Source organism: Oryctolagus cuniculus, chromosome X (assembly GCF_051225735.1).
Source record: "Oryctolagus cuniculus isolate XC-2025 breed Fujian yellow rabbit chromosome X, ASM5122573v1, whole genome shotgun sequence".
Lineage (NCBI taxonomy): Eukaryota > Metazoa > Chordata > Mammalia > Lagomorpha > Leporidae > Oryctolagus > Oryctolagus cuniculus.
In genome coordinates this window covers 12,339,714-12,359,264 of record NC_142888.1, presented here as the reverse complement: position 1 = coordinate 12,359,264, position 19,551 = coordinate 12,339,714, and the positions used below count along the sequence as shown (strand labels likewise).

Here is a 19,551-nt window from a genome sequence, read left to right as displayed (position 1 = left end):
ACCCAAGCAAAAGCTGTAAAATCTTGCATTTTAAATTGCATTTTTATTCTAAAGTTCTTTTCTCTTTGGTATTATTCTAAGTTTTCATTTTTATTTTTCCTTTTACTGAGCAATTTAAATAATTATTTTGAAACAAATTTTATCAAATAGTAATTATTTTCAAAAGATTATATGTTGTATTTACTAACAAAACATCTCTTATAGTATTAGATATGTCTATAGAGTGTTTAAGAATAATTTTCTTAATGGTCATAGAGAACAATGTCTTATGTCGTAATTCTGACAACTTATTTGATGTACAGCAATATGTTTTAAAAACTATAGAAAAATTTCTATGATCTCAGAAATAATTGGATTTTGCACCTAGACTTTGGTGTCAGTAACTATATTGGGGAGGTTTAATTATTATCTATTGTTACATAACAAATACCCCTAAATTAATGACTTAAAACAACAAACAATTATTATCTCATAGCTTCCGGAATTCAAGAATTTGGGATTGAGTTAGTTGTGGAGTTCCCCCTTCAGGATCTCTTATGAGCTTGTAAAGTAGATACTGGCTGGAGCTTTAGACCCCTGTCTTGACTGGGGCTGTAGGATCTTCTGGAAATTCACTCATGGGGTATTTGTCTTTTGGGGTCTGGCTTATTTCACTAAGTATGATGGTTTCCAGAGATTCTGAATTCTGCAACTATGGAAGCTGATCAAACAGTCAATAGGCAGCTTCTGCTTCTGTATCTGTTGTTGTGCCTGAAGTTGATGGGGCCAATAGTCAAGGAGGAAACAGGGACTTAAAGTAAGAGAGAACATACACAAACTGAAACTCACAAGAATTAGAATCCTCAAGGGCACACTGAAACCTCTGAGGACAAACTGGAAGAAATGAAGACAAGCTAGAATGTGTGCCTGATTCTTACCAGCTCCATCTTTTCAACAAAAATTTACTTGAAAGAAACTCTAAGTGACCTCCAACACACTGATTCACTCCTCAAATACCAGCAGTGTCTAGGACTGGGTCAAGGCTGGATCCAGGAGCTGGAAAAGCAATACAGATCTCTCACGAGAGTGACAGGCACCCAGTCACGTGAGCCCTCACTGGTACCTCCCAGGTTCTGCATTAGAAGGAAGCTGGACTCTCAGAATTGACTTGGGACACTCTGATGTGGTAAGCAGGTGTTTTAAAAGCTACGCTAAATGTCCACTCTAGCTGTATCTTTTTTTTTTTTTGTAAAGATTTATTTGTTTATTTGAAAAAGAAACAGAGAGGGAGTTGGAGAGAGACCTTCTAACTGCTGATTCCCTCCCTAAGTAGCCACAGCAGTCAGGAGCCAGGAGCCAGGAACTCCATCCAGGTCTTCAACATGGATGGCAGGGGGCCGAGAAGTTGAGCCATCCTCTGCTGCCTTCCCAGTCCCATTAGCAGGAAGCTGGATCAGTAGCAGGGCAGCTGAGACTTGAATGGGTACTCCCATATGGCATGCCCGGCATGGCAGGGCAGTGGCTTAACCTGCTGCACTGGCCTTCAGCTCTGCCTTTAATAATGTCAGTGGCTGTGGATCAGCTGGACTCCTTTGCCATGAAGCTGCTCCAAAACCTGGCAGGAGGATTTTGCTCCACATTTGTTCAATGATACGTGCCACAGGGCAGGGCCTTTAATATGTGCTTCCTCTTCTTGATAGTAGCAGTTCGGGGAAAGATTTAAGTGAACATTTACAGCAGTGGGTGGAACTATTGGGAAACAAGCATGAAAGAGAGAAAAGGGAGAACTGAATGTGTTCAAAGGAGCAGCTGAGCCCATCTGGTGGGGAAACACTGGTCCGGGGCAGCCATTCTCAGTCACGGTTAGTGTTCTCTAGATGTGTGAAGAGAACAGAAATGAATTTCACTTAGTATCAGGAACTGCATAGAATCTAAAACTAGGTTTTTTTCTTGCTGACTGGAAGCCAAAAGCAAGGGAACATGCAAACATGTGAATCAGAAACAGTGTGGCACAAAGATGCTGGCATGTGATTTTTTTCCAGACCATAAAACAAATATCTTTATGGCACTGCACAGCTCACAGGTGTATTATTATGTCCTCTGGTCATTGCCACAAATGTGCCTATGGCATGTTAGGCATTAGCTACCTCTGGTTTTCATGGATATTAGCTAAGTGTAGAAGAACTTAAGGTAAGTATTCAGGGTTATGAAGATTATTAAGCTAGAAATGGACAGAACCATACATTTAACATGGTTTTCTGGGGTTAACATACACTCCTTTTAGGGAAGTAGAGTCCATTGCATTAAGTAAGAGAAGATTCACTAGACTTTCATGCTATTTTCTCTCTTGTCACATATCAGAAAAAGAGCAAAGAACTTAGATTAATATTTTACTTAATTTAATTATTTAACCCGACTACCACAGAAAGTAACTAAACATGCTCTTGTTTTTAACTGTATAGATTTGTTTTGATTCTCAGTTAACATACATAATATAACAATAAAGGAAATACTTCCCTAAAACATCAATTTTTTCAGTCCATATGAATTCCTTATCCATATGAATTCATATGAAGATGTAACAGTACTGGCAGCATTTCATATCCCACATGTATTTGTTAACATTATCTCATGAAAAACATCTGTTTTCCATCATTTCTATCAGGTCCTTCTAATGGTTGCTGATATTCTATGATATACTCACACTTACTCATAAAGGTATTCCTCATTTTCTAATAGGCTGTCAAAACCAAAAGAAACAACTCTAGGTTCCAGTGTCCAGCATAGCAGTTAAGATGTTTGTGTCCTGGCCATTCCCCTTCCAATCCTGCTCCCTGCTAATGCTCCTGGACAAGGAGCGGAGGATGGCCCAAGTGTTTAGGCCCCTGCTTCCCACATGGAAGATCCCGAAGAAGTTCCTGCCTTCTGCCTGGCCCAACACTGGCCACTGTGGCCATTTGGGGAGTGAACCAATGGGTGGAAGATCTCTCTCTCTCTGTGTTAACTCTGCTTTCAAAATACATAAATCTTAAAAAAATGGCCATTAACTATAGCAGAATCTCAACCCAAGCCCTTTCATAGAGTGAAAGTTCTCTCTAAACCACAGCAGCACAAGTCCTAATATCAACAATGCTGTCATGTCCTGCTGACATACCCAGTCTTCCTTCTAGACAAGTGCACTAAAAGATGTGCCTTGTTTTCTCTTCTACGTTGTTAGGAAAAGTAGATGGAGACCATAAACCAAAGTCTACAGACGCTTCAATTCATAGCACAAAAGACCTGGAGTACAAGTCATTAAGTATGAGTTTGGCAAATAGGCCAAAGCCTTGTTACTTTAATTGGGAAAATAAACACATTTACTTTGTCTCTGTTTATAGCTTGTGGCACATTCTTTTTTTAATTTATTTGACAGATAGAGGTAGTGAGAGAGAGCTTGTGGCACATTTTACATGTTCACTTCCAGGGTTTTCAGAAATGACTTTTTGTAAGTACCCCTGAGGCTGATGAGGGCTGAGTGTCCAGAGAAAGATGGATGCCCTGGCTCCTTGAGTCACCTAGGGAAGGTGGAAACAGAAGCAAGTCTGGAATTTCTCCCTTGGACTGACAAAGATTATAGTGATAATTGCTAGTTGCTGTTATGGATACAGAGAGAGATTCCGCTTGTCAGCATAAACCAGCTTTTCCAAAACAAGAATTCTGTGTAAAGTTATCTGTTGGGTACTATTTTATAATAAAAAAGCACTGTCTGAAAGGCCCATTTATCTTGTGTTTTTGATGCATGTTTTCATCCAGTTCATTGCCTTGGAAACACATAGCATCAGGACTCTAACAAAATGTCTTCATTGTCAATGTATCAACTGCAGAAGCAGGAGGGTTCATTTTCCTGTTCACTGTTTTTACAGACTCTCAAAATTGCTGGTGACTCTTGCTCCACACTAAAACAATACACGTTAAAACATTTTTTTAATTGCCCCAAAGACTCTATATACTTCATGAGGTTAGGACCCTTGTTGACTGAAATCCCAGTACTCTAATTAAGACTGCAATCCCAGGACCTGAAATAGTGCCTGGCATGTTGTGGGCACTGCATTTGCGGGTTGTCTTGACTCATCTGGGCAGTTGATCAGCTCCAGGAGGTGTTCATTCCAATACTTGCTCAGCTAGGACTAGAATGTCCAAGATAGGGCTGCTGGAATGATTAGAACCTGGCTGGCCTCTCCCTCTCACTGTCTAGTTGGACTTCTCAGATGGTGCCTCATGCCAACAAGAATCCTTCTCTTTTAAAAAAACTAACCTATAGGATTATTTTATAGTCACTGAACATTTTCCAAATTTGTTGTTTTTGTATTATTGATTAAATTGACATAAAATTTACAGGTTTATAATTATATCCAAAGAAATGATAAAAACAAAAGCATCAATGTTTTATTTTTCCAGAAAACAAATCTGAGCTGCAACAGTGTATTGATTTAAAAAATGACAGCTTTTCTTTGAAGTATCTTGAAGTTGTGAATGTCATACACTTATTATATAATATGAGCTTGTTTTGACTTAATGGGGGGAGCAAATATGATTTTAAAAACATTTAACTGCAGTGTATTCTAAAGTTTATTTTCAAAGCACTATTTTTTTCAGATGTTATTAGCATATAAGTTGTAACAATCAAAGTACCTCTGAAAATCTTCCCAATAAAGTATTTTACTAAGTATATTTTCCCTTGGAACATCACAACTACAAAAGTGAAACAAATATTGATAATCTATAGCAATTTGAGAACAAACTACTTTCTATGGCTAACAGAATAATTGAAATGTAAGTCTTTTACAGAGGGATTGTAGAACAAGTATCAGTTGCTAGAGTGCTAATGAATTTGTTTGAGTCTTTAGAAAATGCAGAAAACTACAATTGCTATTTTTCTTTTTCATAATATCAAGTCAATCAACAAAATATAGCAAAATATTTCAACTCTTACTTTCATTTACTTTCTTCCACATTTTGATTTTTTAATTATCAGCCACGCCTTATTTTTTTTTTAATTTTAAATTATTTTTTAAAGATTTATTTATTTGAAAGAGTTACAGAGAGGCAGAGGCAGAGACAGAGAGAGGTCTTCCAACTGCTGGTTCACTCCCTGATTGCCCACAATGGCCAGAGCTGGGCTGATCTAGAGTCAGGAGCCAGGAGCTTCTTCTGGGTTTCCCATGCTGGTGCAGGGGCCCAAGGACTTGGGCCATCTTCTACTGCTCTCCCAGGCCATAGCAGAGAGCTGGATTGGAAATGGAGTAGCCAGGGCTCGAACCAGTGCCCATATGGGATGCTGGCACTGTAGGCAGCAGCTTTACTTGTTATGCCACAGTTCCGGCCCCCACATTTTGATTTTGATAAGTGTCTTTTCAATGTTTGATTTTTAATATTGGCCATCAATTTAGCTTGTTTTAGATTTGGCTAAGTGCTTGCTGCAGCAGCGTGTATACTAAAATTGGAACAATGCAGAGATTATCATGGCCCCTTCACAAGGATGACTTGCTAATTTGTGAAGTGTTCCATTAAAAAATAAACAGATTTTGCTATATTTATTCACCCTCATCACCACCAAACCCACAACCTAGCTATTAATATGTCTCCATTGACTTTAGAATATAGTTCTAAATATAATTCAGTGTTCTATAATCTAACATCAACACACTACATCTATTTGTAGAACAATCATGATCTTTGAGAAAATGTAAAATTTAAATATGTAGTTTTTATTGAAATTTTTCAAAGATGCAAAAGATTGGCTTTTTAAGCTATCAAAATGTTATAAAGCTTCATTTTAATAACTAAATCATACCAATATACATTATATATAAACTTCACAAGCAATTGAAAACTATGTTTCAGGAAATATTTCTTAGATTTCTGATTAAATATAGTATAGTTGTTGAGCTTTTTTATATTTAAAAGGATAAACTTTCTCATTTATTTAAAAAAGCTTAAATGTAACTTTACCATTTTAAAATGAGTGAAGTTGTTTTAAAGCAAAGTCTACTTTGGGTAGCAAAGATAGGTGTTTCATTTTGTAGGAACTCTAAAACGTAATTATTTTGAATCCACATTAAAGTTTCAAACAATCCAAATGCATCAGAAAAATTACTCAACATGCCATCAGTCCAAATACTAATTAAGAGAATAATCAGTCTCACTATTTGTTAAACATTTTAACATACATGTTAAGGGCTGGCACCATGGCTCAATAGGCTAATCCTCCACCTGTGGCTGTGGCACACCGGGTTCTAGTCCCGGTTGGGGTGCTGGATTCTGTCCCAGTTGCCCCTCGATCAGTCCAACTCTCTGCTATGGCCCGGGAGTGCAGTGGAGGATGGCCCAGGTCCTTGGGCCCTGCACCTGCATGGGAGACCAGGAGAAGCACCTGGCTCCTGGCTTCGGATCAGTGCGGTACGCGGGCTGCAGAGGCCATTGTGGGGTGAACCAATGGAAAAGGAAGACCTTTCTCTCTGTCTTTCTCTCTCACTGTCCACTCTGTCAAAAAAAAATGTTAAGATATTTTAGAAAATAAGTACTGCTCATACATGAATTGGACACATGCAAACACTCTCTGTGGGAATGTCAGTTGATGCAATTTGCTGGAAAGGAAGAGGGCAATTTAGCAGGGTCTAGGAAAAATGGAGCACTTCGAGAATTCCTGACACACAGATTTATGAGTAAAATAAAACAATGGTTTTATACATTACTACATTTTGAAGTAACTTATTACAGAGCAATAAATAACCAGAACATAAATTCATTTAAAAGTTGAACACTGGGTAGCGATTTCCTCTTTTGGGACCTGCCTCTTTAGGAGCAATAGAAATCCCAATTTTTTTTTTTTTTATTTCAGAGGTAGAGTTAGACAGTGAGAGAGATACACAGAGAGGTCTTTCTTTCATTGGTTCAGCCCCCAAATGGCCACTATGGCCAGCGCTGCACCGATCCGAAGCCAGGAGCCAGGTGCTTCCTCCTTCCCATGGGGTGCAGGGCCTAAGCACTTGGGCCATCCTCCACTGCCTTCCCCGGCAACAGCAGAGAGCTGGCCTGGAAGAGGAGCAACTGGGACTAGAACCCAGTGCCCATATGGGATGCCAGTGCCGCAGACGGAGGATTAACCAAGTGAGCCATGGTGCTGGCCCCCCCAGAAATCCCAATCTTTACCAGTCTACTCCATACTCCAACCAATTTTTATAAGGGACAGTCTACTTCAGGTGTTTCTTTTTTTTTTTTTTTTTTTTTTTTTTTGGCCAATATTCTATATGAGGTTACTTCAGGCAGAGTTATTCCAATAGTTATCTTGATTTTCTTTACCAAGACAAAAATTTATTACATGGGTAATATGTTCATTATTTTACCAATCTTTGCTTGGGCCTCCATTTTCTATGAAGGTTTGCTGCAGCAATTTAATATTTGCCCACAGCTATTTATGCTTATATCAAGTTATACAAAAGTCAAAAGGACTTAGAGGTATCCTTTTGTCAGGCCTGGTACTAATTTACAGTGAATTAGAGTGGATTCCCTCTCTTCCTTTTCATGTTTATGTTACTGACTGAAAGCCATTTTTGAATGTCATAGTTTTATTTCTGGTTCATTGACATAAATAGCAAAATGCATATTATCCTATAGAATAATTTATTGCTCTACTTGCTTTTTTTTTTTTTTTGGACAGGCAGAGTTAGACAACAGGGGGAGAGAGAGAGAGAGAGAGAGAAAGACAGAGACAGAGAGAAAGGTCTTCCTTCCATCGGTTCAAGGTTCACCCCCGAAATGGCTGCTATGGCTGTCACGCTGCACCAATCTGAAGCCAGGAGCCAGGTGCTTCTTCCAGGTCTTCCAAGTGGGTGCAGGTCCTAAGCACTTAGGCCATCCTCCACTGCACTCCTGGGCCCCAGCAGAGAGCTGGACTGGAAGTGGAGCAACCGGGACAGAATCTGGCGCCCCAAATGGGACTAGAACCCGAAGTGCCGGCACTGCAGGTGGAGGATTAGCCTAGTGAGCAGTGGCGCCAGCCGCTCTACCTGCTTATATAGCTATCATCTGAAATAGTGGCTAATACACAGATATTCTAAATCAAATCTCATTTTTGACACACATTCTCAAATATCGTTTCTACCAGCAACTTTCTTTAGTGGAACTGATCATTTTATTGAGGAGTGTAATTAGTAGGCAGATAACCTTGAGAGATTCACTAAAATTACAATACTTAAAATGGTTGGTGGGTATTTTCAAATTTCATAGCCATAGAAATTGAATGATTATATCTACATTAAATATTTTTCCAAGGTAAAGTTTTTGTGACTATGCTTTACGCCATACAATTTCAGAACACTACATATGTATTTGTCTCTGTGTGAAAAGAGATTCAGTGTTTTGTGTCAAAGAAAATGTTGATCCTGACTACCTACAGTTATTGTTGGGCTAACTTTAATTCTTAGGTAAAGTTGTCATATATGCAGGCAGGTGTTCAGTTTAGGCTAATCAATATTCGTGTACAATGTTGCATTTACATTTTACTTGTTTATGAAGCATATAGATTTGTTTTTATTCAGCTACAAAGAATGTCTCCATGCTATATTCTTGCGAAAACAATATCAGTACTATACCATACCAAGAAGTAAACCAACTCTCCTACACGAAAATCTCAGTAATAACATCCGTCTACGTTGTCCCACCCAACATGATGCAGTCCCAGAGGTTCAAGCTCCTATGTATGCAGAAGTAGGAGTGAACAATGGCAGAGAGCAGTATTAATGGTCATTACAAAGGCCTATAAAAGACATTTTCTCATGTACCAATATTATTAAAAAATCCTTCAAAGTTTTTAGTTGTTATCACTAGATATTTTACCTTATATAATTTATTACTAATCATTGTGCCCTATTTGTTTTGACTGATGTTTTTGAACTTACATAAAATGCTCAGAATTTTTGAACTTTTTCTATTCTGCCTTTAGCTTTCTTTCTCCCATATTTTCTCATTTATTTATTTTAATATCCTTGTTTAAATATGTCCATAAAATATTTAAAATCACACTTGGAATAAAATGATCATACGCACACTTAGCTGTAAATGAGAGATTCTAAGAAAATTATTAATAATTAACATCATGATTTGTAAACTTAAACTAAAATTCATGTCATCACAAGTCTAATATTTAAAGTTTCAACTTTTTAACAGATTTATTTGAAAGGCAGAGTTACAAAGAGAAAGACAGACAGAAAGGTCTTCCATCTGCTGGTTCACTCCCCAAATGGCTGCATTGGCTGGAGGTGGACCAGGCCAAAGCCAGGAGCCTGGAGCTTCTACCAGGTCTCCCACATGGGTATAGGGGTCCAAGGATATGGACTGAACTCTGCTTCCTTCTGAAGTTTCAATTTATAATGTTCAGTGGGGGCAGACATTTGGTTCAGTGATTAAGATGTCAGTTGGGGTGCCTACATCCCATATTGGAGTTTCTGGGTTCAAGTTCTGCTGATGCACACCCACGAGAGCAGCAGCTGTTGTCAGAAGTGGTTAAATCCGTGCTACCCATGTGGGTAACTGCAGTTGAGTTCTTGGCTACCAACTTCAACCTTGCCCAGCTGCTTGAATGTGTGCTAACTTGGATAATATGCATAGGAGTTCCCAGACAGTGTGTCCTGTCATGATTAAAAAGACAGACCCAGTTATCAAATGGAACTTTTGTTTTTACCATTACTTGATAGCACGTCATTCTTTATATAACACCAATCTGGTTTTAGTAGAAGTTATTTGTACAAGTCTACAGTTCAGTCAGCAATTTAGGGCTACAGAAACAAATTTTAAGTGACAAGTTGGTCCTCGTAGCAGTCAGTTTGTATTACGTCATGCTTCAGTCCCAAACAGCCCCAATATTTCAGTGGCTTACCACAACAAAATAGCTTATTTTCTGCATGTGTTAGTTGGAAAAAGAGACAACTTTGTTCAGCCCTGCTCCACATGTCTTCTTCATTATCAGAATCAAGCTGAAAGAACAGCAATTAAGGGGAAATTCTGTCCTCATAGTATAGAGAAAATAGAGAAGAAACTTGGTGGAAACACCCAGTCATTCTCTAAGGGTCTACTTCTAATTGGCATTCATCACTTCTATTCACATTTCCTTACTTGATGCATGTCATAGAGAATGGCAGTGTATACTCTGCTTGAAGGATAGCACTGCATGCCATATATCAATGGTGAGCAATAAATAAACTTCTTAGAGACAAAGGAGAAATGAACATTTAGGAACAATTATTCAGTCCACATAATATAACGGTGTGATAAAGTTGGAGAACAGAGAAGTGCAGAGCACTGACCCTGTTGCAGTGCAACATGAAGGTCAAGCATAAAAAAGGAGATAGCAAAAGACAGAATAACATATTAGAAAAATCCATGTAAGTCTGCTCTCATCAAAGCTAGATGGTTTTCTAAATAGGAGAGAGTGGTTAAATGCACTTGGTGACTCTGAATAGCCAATTAAAGAGGGTGATAGAGTTTTCCACAGTATTTGTCAAAAGTAACAAGACTGGGGCCATGAAAAGTACATTTTAAGTGTTACTTTCAAAGTAAGAGTACAGTCCATGTGGAAGTAAATGAGGATTTCTTTTTTTTAAAACCTAGAAATCTTGTATTTAAGGTATACAAACTTCATGCCATTCATATACACAAATTTAGGGCCCTATTGATTCTTTCTACCCTACTCTCCCTCCCACACACAACCCCAAATTTCTTCCTCCTCCCTCTCCTGTTCCCAGTCTTATTTTTTACAAAAAATATTTTCAATTAGTTTTATACACATAAGATTAACTCTATATTAAGAGAACAACAAATAGTTTTTTTAAAGAAATTATTCCTCCTCAGTTCCTCATCAATTTCATTTCTATAGATTACCTTTTAGGTACTCTGTTACCACAGATCAGGGAGAACATATGATATTTCTCTTTTGGGGACTGGCTTATTTCACTAAATATAATGGCTTCCAGTTGCATCCATTTTGTTGTAAATGACAGGATTTTATTCTTTCTATGGTTGAGTAATATTCCACAGTGTATATATATCACATTTTCTTTATCCAGTCATCAGTTGATGGATACCTCAGTTGATTCCGTATCTTAGATATTGTGATTTGAGGTGCAATAAACATGGGATACAGATAACTCTTTCACATGCTGATATCATTTTGTTTGGGTAAATTCCCTGGAGTGGGATAGCTCTGTCATATGGTAGATCTATTTTCAGATTTCTGAGGAGTCTCCATATTGTCTTCCACAATAGTGTACTAGTCTACATTCCCACCAACAGTGGATCAGGGTACATTTTTCCCCACATACTCATCAGTATTTTTTTGGACAGGCAGAGTGGACAGTGAGAGAGAGAGACAGAGAGAAAGGTCTTCTTTTTGCCGTTAGTTCACCCTCCAATGGCTGCCACGGCTGGCGCGCTGCAGCCGACACACCACACTGATCCGAAGGCAGGAGCCAGGTGCTTCTCCTGGTCTCCCATGGGGTGCAGGACCCAAGCACTTGGGCCATCCTCCACTGCACTCCTTGGCCACAGCAGAGAGCTGGCCTGGAAGAGGGGCAACCGCGAAAGAATCCGCTGCCCCGACCGGGACCAGAACCCGGTGTGCCAGCACCGCTTGGTGGAGGATTAGCCTATTAAGCTGCGGCGCCGGCCACTCATCAGTATTTATTGCTTGTGATTTCTGTATGAAAGCCATCCTAACTGGGGTGAGATAAAACCTCATTGTGGCTTTGATTTGCATTTCCCTGATGGCTAGTGATCCTGAGTATTTTTTATATGTTTGTAGGCCATTTTATTTTTATCCTTTGAAAAAGACCTGTTCGAGTCGTTTGCCCATTTCTTCTTCAGTTTTTTTGAACTCATCAAAGTGCCTTAATTTTTTTTTCCCCAAAGAAACCATTTGTTTAATGAGTATCCATTTTATAAGTACAATTAAGGAATGTAGTGATTCTTCCCATTATACCCACTCTCCCATCCCACTCCCACCCCACCTCGCCTGCTCCTCTCTCTCTCATTCCCAGTACCATTCTCCATGAAGGGAGGAAGGAAGGGAGGTAGGAAGGGAGGGAGGGATGGATGGAGGGAGGGAGGAAGAGAGGAAGAGGTCTTCCTGTTCCCCAACAGTAAAGATAAGGGCTGTTCAAGTCATGGCTTCTCAAAGTGTCAATTTCACTCCTGCAGGTTTCCTTTTAGGTGCTCTATTAGTTCTCACAGATCAGGGAGAACATATATTTTTCTCTTTGAGACTGGCTTATTTCACTAAGTATGGCGTTTTCTAGATTCGTTGATTTTGTTGAAAAAATGACTGGATTTCATTTTTTTAACATATCTCATAATTTTTTTTACGTATCATAATTTCTTTATCCAGGATTCAGTTGATGGGAATTTAGGCTGATTTCATGACTTAGCTGTTGTGAACTGACCTGCAATAAACATGGGGATGCGATAACACTTTTATTTGTTGATTTCATTTCCCTTGGGTAAATTCCCAGAAATGGGATGGCTGGGTCATGTGGTAGGTCTATATTCACATTTCTGAGATATCTCCAAACTGATTTGCATAGTGGTTCTACCAGTTTACATTCCCATCAACAATGGATTAGGGTACCTTTTTCAACACATCCTCACTAGCATTTGTTGTTTGTTGATTGTTGATTTCTGTTTGAGAGACATTCTAACAGGGTGATGTGAAACCTCATTTTGGTTTGGATTTGCATTTCCCTGATGGCTAGTGATCCTGAGCAGTTCTTCATGTGTCTGTTGGCCATTCAGATTTCCTCTTTTGAACAATATCTATTAAAGTCCTTAGCCCATTTCTTAACTGGGTTGTTTATTTTGTTGTTGTGGAGCTTCTTGATTTCTTTATATATTTTGGTAATTAATCCTTTATAAGTTGCATTGTTTGCAAATAAGTTCTCCCACTCTGTCACTTGCCTCTTCACTTTCCTGAGTGGTTATTTAGCTGTACAGAAGATTCTCAATTTGATGTAATCCCATTTGTTTAATTTGGATTTGATTGCCTGTGCCTCTGGGGCCTTTTCCAAGAATTTTTCCCTGGGCCAATGACTTTCAGTGTTTCCCAAATGTTCTCTAGTAATTTGATGGTATCAGGTCATAGATTTAGGTCTTTAAACCATTTTTAATGTATTTTTGTATAAGGTGTAAGGTATGGGTCCTGCTTCATACTCCTGCATATGGAAATGCAGTTATCCCAGCACCATTTGTTGAAGAGACTGTCCTTGCTCCAGGGATTGGTTTTGTCAAATATAAGTTGATTTTAGATGCTTGGATTGATTTCTGGCATTTCAATTCTGTTCCACTGGCCTATCCATCTATTTTTGTAACAGTACCAGGCTGTTTTGATTATAACTGCCTTGTAGTACGTCTTGAAATCTGGTATTGTGATGGTTCCTGATTCATTTTTGTTGTATAAGATTGCTTTTGCTGTTCAAGGTCTCCTGTGTCTCCATATGAATTTCAGCATCATTTTTTCTAGATCTGAGAATAATGTCTTTGATATTTTTATGGGTATCGCATTGAATCTGTAAATTGCTTTTGGGAGAATGGACATTTTGATGATAATGATTCTTCCAATCCATAAAAATGGAAGATTTTTCCATTTTTTTTTGTATCTTCTATTTCTTTCTTTAAAGTTTTATAATTCTCATTGTAGAGATTATTGACATCCTTGGTTAAATTTATTCCACTGTGTTTGATTTTTTTTTTGGTGCTATTGTGAATGCAATTGATCTTAGAAGTTCTATTTCAGTCTTTTGGATCCCCTATATATAGAATCATGTCATCTGCAAATAGGGATAGTTTGACTTCCTCATTCTCAATTTGAATCACTTTGATTTTTTTTGTTATCTAATAGTTATAGCTAAAACTTCCAGGACTGTATTGAATAGTAATGGCAAGACTGGGCATCCTTGCAGGTTCCACATCTCAGTGGGAATGCTTCAGACTTTTGTTCAGTAGGATGCTGGTCATGGGTTTGTCATGAATTGCCTTGATTGTGTTGAGGAATATTCCTTGTATACCCAGTTTGCATACAGTTTTCATCATGAAATGGTGTTGTATTTTAACAAATATCTTCTCTGCATCGATTGAGATAATCATATGGTTTTGTTCTTCACTTTGTTAATGTGATGTATCATGTTGATTGATTTGTGAATGTTGAACCATGTTTGCAAACCAGGGATAAAACCCACTTGTTCCAGGTGAATGATCTTTTTGATGTGTTGTTGGACTTGATTGGCCAAAATTTTGTTGAGGATCTTTGCGTCTATGTTCATCAGAGATATTGGTCTGCAGTTCTCTTTCTCTGTTGTATCTTTTTCAGGTTCAGGAATTAAGGTAATGCTGGCTTCATAGTAAGAATTTGGGAGTATTCTCTGTCTTTAAATTGTGTTGAATAGCTTGAGAAGAATTGGAGTTAGTTCTTTAAATGTCTGGTGGAATTCAGCTGTGAAGCCATCTGGACCTGGGCTTTTCTTTTTTGGGAGGGTCTTTATTACTGATTCAATTTCTGCTTTGGTAATTGGTCTGTTTAGGTTTTCTATGTCTTCATGGCTCAGTTTAAGTAGGCTGTATGTATCCAGGAGTCTTTCCATTTCTTCTGGATTCCTCGATTTGTTGGCATACAGCTCTTTGTAGTAATTTCTGATGATTCTTTTTTATTTTTGTGGTGTCTGTTGTTACACTTCCTTTCCATCTCTAATTTTATTGCTTTGTGTATTCTCTCTCCTTTTTTGGTTAGTTGGGACAATGGTTTATCAATTTTGTTTATTTTTTCAAAATACCAACTCTTTGTTTTGCTGATCTTTTGTTTTGCTTTTTTGGTTTCAATTTTGTTGATTTCTTCCCTAATTTTAATTATTTCTTTTCTCCTAGTAGTTTTTGATTTGGTTTGCTGTTGTTTTTTAGATCCTTGAAATGAATTGATAGCTCATTTATTTGGTGCCTTTCCAATTTCTTGATGCAGGCACCAGTTGCTATAAACTATCCTCTTAACACTGCTTTTGCTACATCACATAAATTTTGATATGTTGTATTGTCATCTTCATTTTTTTCCAGAAATTTTTTGATTTCTCTTTTTTTAAAATTTTTTTAATTTTATTTTTTTTACAGGCAGAATGGACAGTGTGAGAGAGAGACACAGAGAGAAAGGTCTTCCTTTACCAGTGGTTCACCCTCTAATGGCCACCACGGCCAGTGTGCTGTGGCCAGCGCATCGTGCTGATCTGAAGCCAGGAGCTAGGTGCTTTTCCTGGACTCCCATGGGGTGCAGAGCCCAAGAACTTGGGCCATCCTCCACTGCACTCCCGGGCCATAGCAGAGAGCTGGCCTGGAAGAAGGGCAACTGGGACAGAATCCAGCGCCCTGACCAGGACTAGAACCTGGTGTGCCAGCACCGCAGGTGGAGGATTAGCCTATTGAGCTGTGGTGCTGGCCTTGATTTCCCTTTTGATGTCTTCTATGAGCCACTGTTCATTTAGGAACATGTTGTTCAGTCTCCATGTAATTTCCAGCTTCATTCCATTGTGGTCCAGGAAGATGCATGGTATGATTTCAATTTTGTTGAATTTGCTGAGACTTGCTTTATGGCCTAGCATGTGGTCAATCCTAGAGAATGATTCATGCATTATATAATAATATATAATAATATAATATATATTATAATAATATAATATATAATAATTAATATAATATAATATAATATTAATATAATATAATAATATATAATATAATGATATATTATATAATATATAATAATATAATAGTTGAATTAGTTCGTTAATCATTACATAGTGCCCTTCTTTGTTCCTTTCAACAGTTTTTGTGTTAAAGTCTATTTTGTCTGATATTAGGATGGCTACATCAGCTCTTTTTTGGTTTCTGCTAGCATGGAATATCTTTTTCCATCCTTTCACTTTCAGTCTGCATGCATCTTTTTGGTGAGATGTGTTTCTTGTAGGCAGCAAATAGATGGATTTTGGTTTTTAGTTCATTCAGCCAGTCTGTGTCTTTTAACTGGACAGTTGAGGCCATTTACATTCAAGGTGACTATTGGTAAGTAATGACTTTGCCCTGACATTTTTCCATTAATATTTCTATTTTTTACTTTGGATTTCCATTGTACTTTTACTGGGAACTTTTCTTCCTTTACCTTCCTCCATAGTGACGACCATGTTTTTGTGTTTCTGTTTTCAGCACATTGTTAAGCATCTTTTTAGGGCTGGACAGGTGGTTACAGATACTTTGAGTTCCTGTTTGTCATGGAAGGTCTTTATTTCGCCTTCATTCATAAATGAGAGCTTTGCAGAGTATAGTATTCTGGGTTGCCAGTTTTTTTTCTTAACACTTGGACTATATCTTTCCATTCTCTCCTAGTATATAAGGCTTTTGATGAGAAGTCCAACCTGAGTCTTACCGGAGATCCTCTGAAAGTAATTTGGCATTTCTCTCATGCACATTTTAGAATCTTTTCCTTATGTTTTACTGTGGAGAGTTTGATTTTCGTGGTGAAGACCTTTTCTGTTCACATCTATTAGGAGTTCTATCTGCTTCCTTTATTTGTATGTCCCTTTCTTTCTCCAAATTGGGGAAATTTTCTCTTATTATTTCACTAAAAAGGCCTTCTAATCCTTTCTCTCATTCCATGCCTTCAGGAACTCAGATAACCAGTAAGCTGGGTCATTTGATAGTACCCTGTAGATTCCCAATAGTGTTTTTTAGTTTTCTAAATTCTTCTTCTTGTGTTTGTTCTGAGCAAAATGATTTCCTGTGCTTTGCCTTCTAAGTTTAATATTCTTTCTTCTGCTTCACTGATTCTGTTGTTAAGTCTTTTCATGGTATGTTTTTTATTTTTTCTATTTAACTCTTCATTTCCAAGATTTCACTTTAAGCTCTCAATTTTGTGGGAGAAATTTTCTTTCATATCATATATAGATTTCACTAGTTCATGGATTTGCTTATGATTACTTCTAAGTTATCCTATGATCAACTTTTTGAATTCCATTTCTCACATTTCTTCAATCTCATCATCTTAACAATCTAGTATTGAAGTGTTGTGTTCTTTTGGGGTTGTCATGTTGTCTTCCTTCTTCTTGTTTCTTGGATTGTTGCATTTGTTATTTGGTATTTGTGGGCATACTCATTGGTTTCTTCTTTGATTTTTTTTTTGTGGCAGCTTTTATCTTTGGATTATGTTGGATTGGATTATTGGAGTGTCAGCTTTAGGGAATACCTAGAGGCATGTGATTGAAGTGGCTAGGGAGGTCTGTTCAGCACTCTAGGGTGAAGTGCATGTCTGAGGTGACACACCCAGGTTTGGCATGTTAAATCTCTCTCTCTCTCTTTTAATCAGAGGGGAAGTTTGTTCTTATCTGTTGTCATAGATTCAGCTGAGCTCCTCTCCTTTGCCTATTTCTTAACTGGATTGTTTGTTTTGATGTTGTTTTTTGAGTTCTTTATAGATTCAGAATATTAATCCTTTATCATTTGCATAATGTGCAAAATGTTTTCTTCCATTCTGTCGGTAGTCTCTTCACTTAATTGAGTGTTTCCTTTTCAGTACAGAAGCTTCTCGGCGTGATGTAATCCCATTTGTCTGTTTTGGCTTTGATTGCCTGTGTTTATGTGGTCATTTCCAACATGTATTTGCATATGCAATATCTTGTTCTTCTCTAGTAATTTGATGGTATCGGATCATGGATTTAGGTCCCTGATCCATTTTGAGTTGATTTTTGTAAAAGGTGTAAGGTAGGGGTCTCATTTCATACTTCTGCATGTGGAGATAGAATTTTCCTAGCCCCATTTGTTGAAGTGACTATCCTTTCTCCAAGGATTGATTCCATTCCATTTTCAAAGGTCAGTTGGTTGTAGATGTATGGATTGATCTCTGGGGTTTCTGTTCTGTTCCATTGGTCTGCATGTCTAATTTTGTGACTGTATCAGACTGTTTTGATTATTAGTGCCCTGTAGTATGTTTTGAAATCTGGTGCTCTTATTCTCCAGTTTTGTTTTTGTTGTTTTAAGATTTTGATTGGGATTACATTGAGTATGTAAATTGCTGTGGGTAATGTGGACATTTTGATATTAATTCTTCCAATCCATGAACATGAAGGACTTTTTTCATTTTTTGTGTCTTCTGTTTCTTTTTTTAATGTCTTGTAATTTTCAGTGTAGAGATCTTTGACCTCCTTGGTTAAATTTATTCCACTGTATTTAACTTGTTTTGTAGCTATTGTGAATGGTACTGATCTTACAGTTTTTTTCTCAGCCATCACATTGTCTGTGTTTACAAAGGTTTTTGATTTATGTGATTTTATATACTGCAATACTCCCAAATTCTCTTATGAGTTACAATAGTGTCTCAGTGGAGTCTTTTGCTTCCACTATATATAGAATCATGTCATCTGCAAACAGATGGATAAGTTGACTTCCTCCTTTCCAGTTTGTATTCCTTTTATTTCCTTTTCTTGCTTAATAGCTCTGGCTAAAACTTCAGGACTGCATTGAATAGCAATGGTAAAAGTTAGAATCCTTGTCTGGTTCTGGATCTTAGTTGAAGAGCTTCCAAATTTTCCCTATTCAATATGATACTGGTTATGTGTTTGCTGTATATTGCTTTCATTGTTTTGAGGAATATTCCTTTTATATTCAATTTGCTTAGGTTTTCATCATGAAAGATGTTACATTTTATCAAATGTGTTCTCTTCATTTATTGATATAATCCATGATGTACACCCTCTTAAAAGTTAGGTAAGGAATTTAAATGCTCAGTAAGAGGATTAGGAGCCCCAAATCCTTTCCCACTATTAGCAATCCACCTAAATTGGATTTTTAGTGGATAGGAGGAGAAGATTTAATAGTTAAATTAATTTCAGGTTTGTTTATTGCCAAGAATTGGGAATACTAAGATCTGTGTGTTGCTAATTAAAACAGTCTATACCTATTTTTGAAGAATATAAATGGGATTTCAAAGAAATGAAAGTAAAGATGCCAGAATAAATGAACACAAAGAAAAAGAAAATCTAGTTAGAGTGTGTGACATTTGGATTGATATTTTGCTGATGGTAATCATGGTTGATACCAAAGCTCAGAGTATGCACTTGATATTGAATTGCTAGATTGGTTGTAGGTAAAGATCACCAAGTGATAAAGTAAAAGAAATGAGAGTGTGGAAGCTTGGACTAGATATATACTATGTAAAGTCAGACCTTTTGTAGACACTGAGGTGGAGTTAGGAGCTCAAGAAAATTGTTGTGCAAGTCAATTTCCTTGAGTGATAAAGGAGGAGAAAAACAGGATTGGACAGGGAAAGCTTTCAGGTAATTAAGCATATCTGACACCCGGAAGAGGGGAAGAAGCATATGGCAGAGAGAAACTCAGATTGCATGCAGTTCTGAAACTCCTTTGACAAACCTGATAGATATCTCTGGTTCAAAGATTGCTCTGAAAGGGCAAGTACTCTTTATTGGCTGGGTCATTGTCTGGGGCTTTCCCTGGAAGAATATA

At 37.6% G+C, this 19,551-nt stretch overlaps 1 long non-coding RNA gene and 1 other non-coding gene across 2 annotated transcripts in view; both read left to right on the top strand.

Annotated features, from left to right (window-relative positions):
• LOC149119558 (uncharacterized) overlaps positions 1 to 19,551 on the top strand; it is a 109,838-nt gene that overhangs the window by 65,074 nt on the left and 25,213 nt on the right. The gene's annotated exons all lie outside the window — the stretch shown is intronic.
• Positions 5,429 to 5,532, top strand: LOC127485024 (U6 spliceosomal RNA). The gene has a single exon (XR_007912228.3). It is a non-coding gene; the product is annotated as a U6 spliceosomal RNA (small nuclear RNA).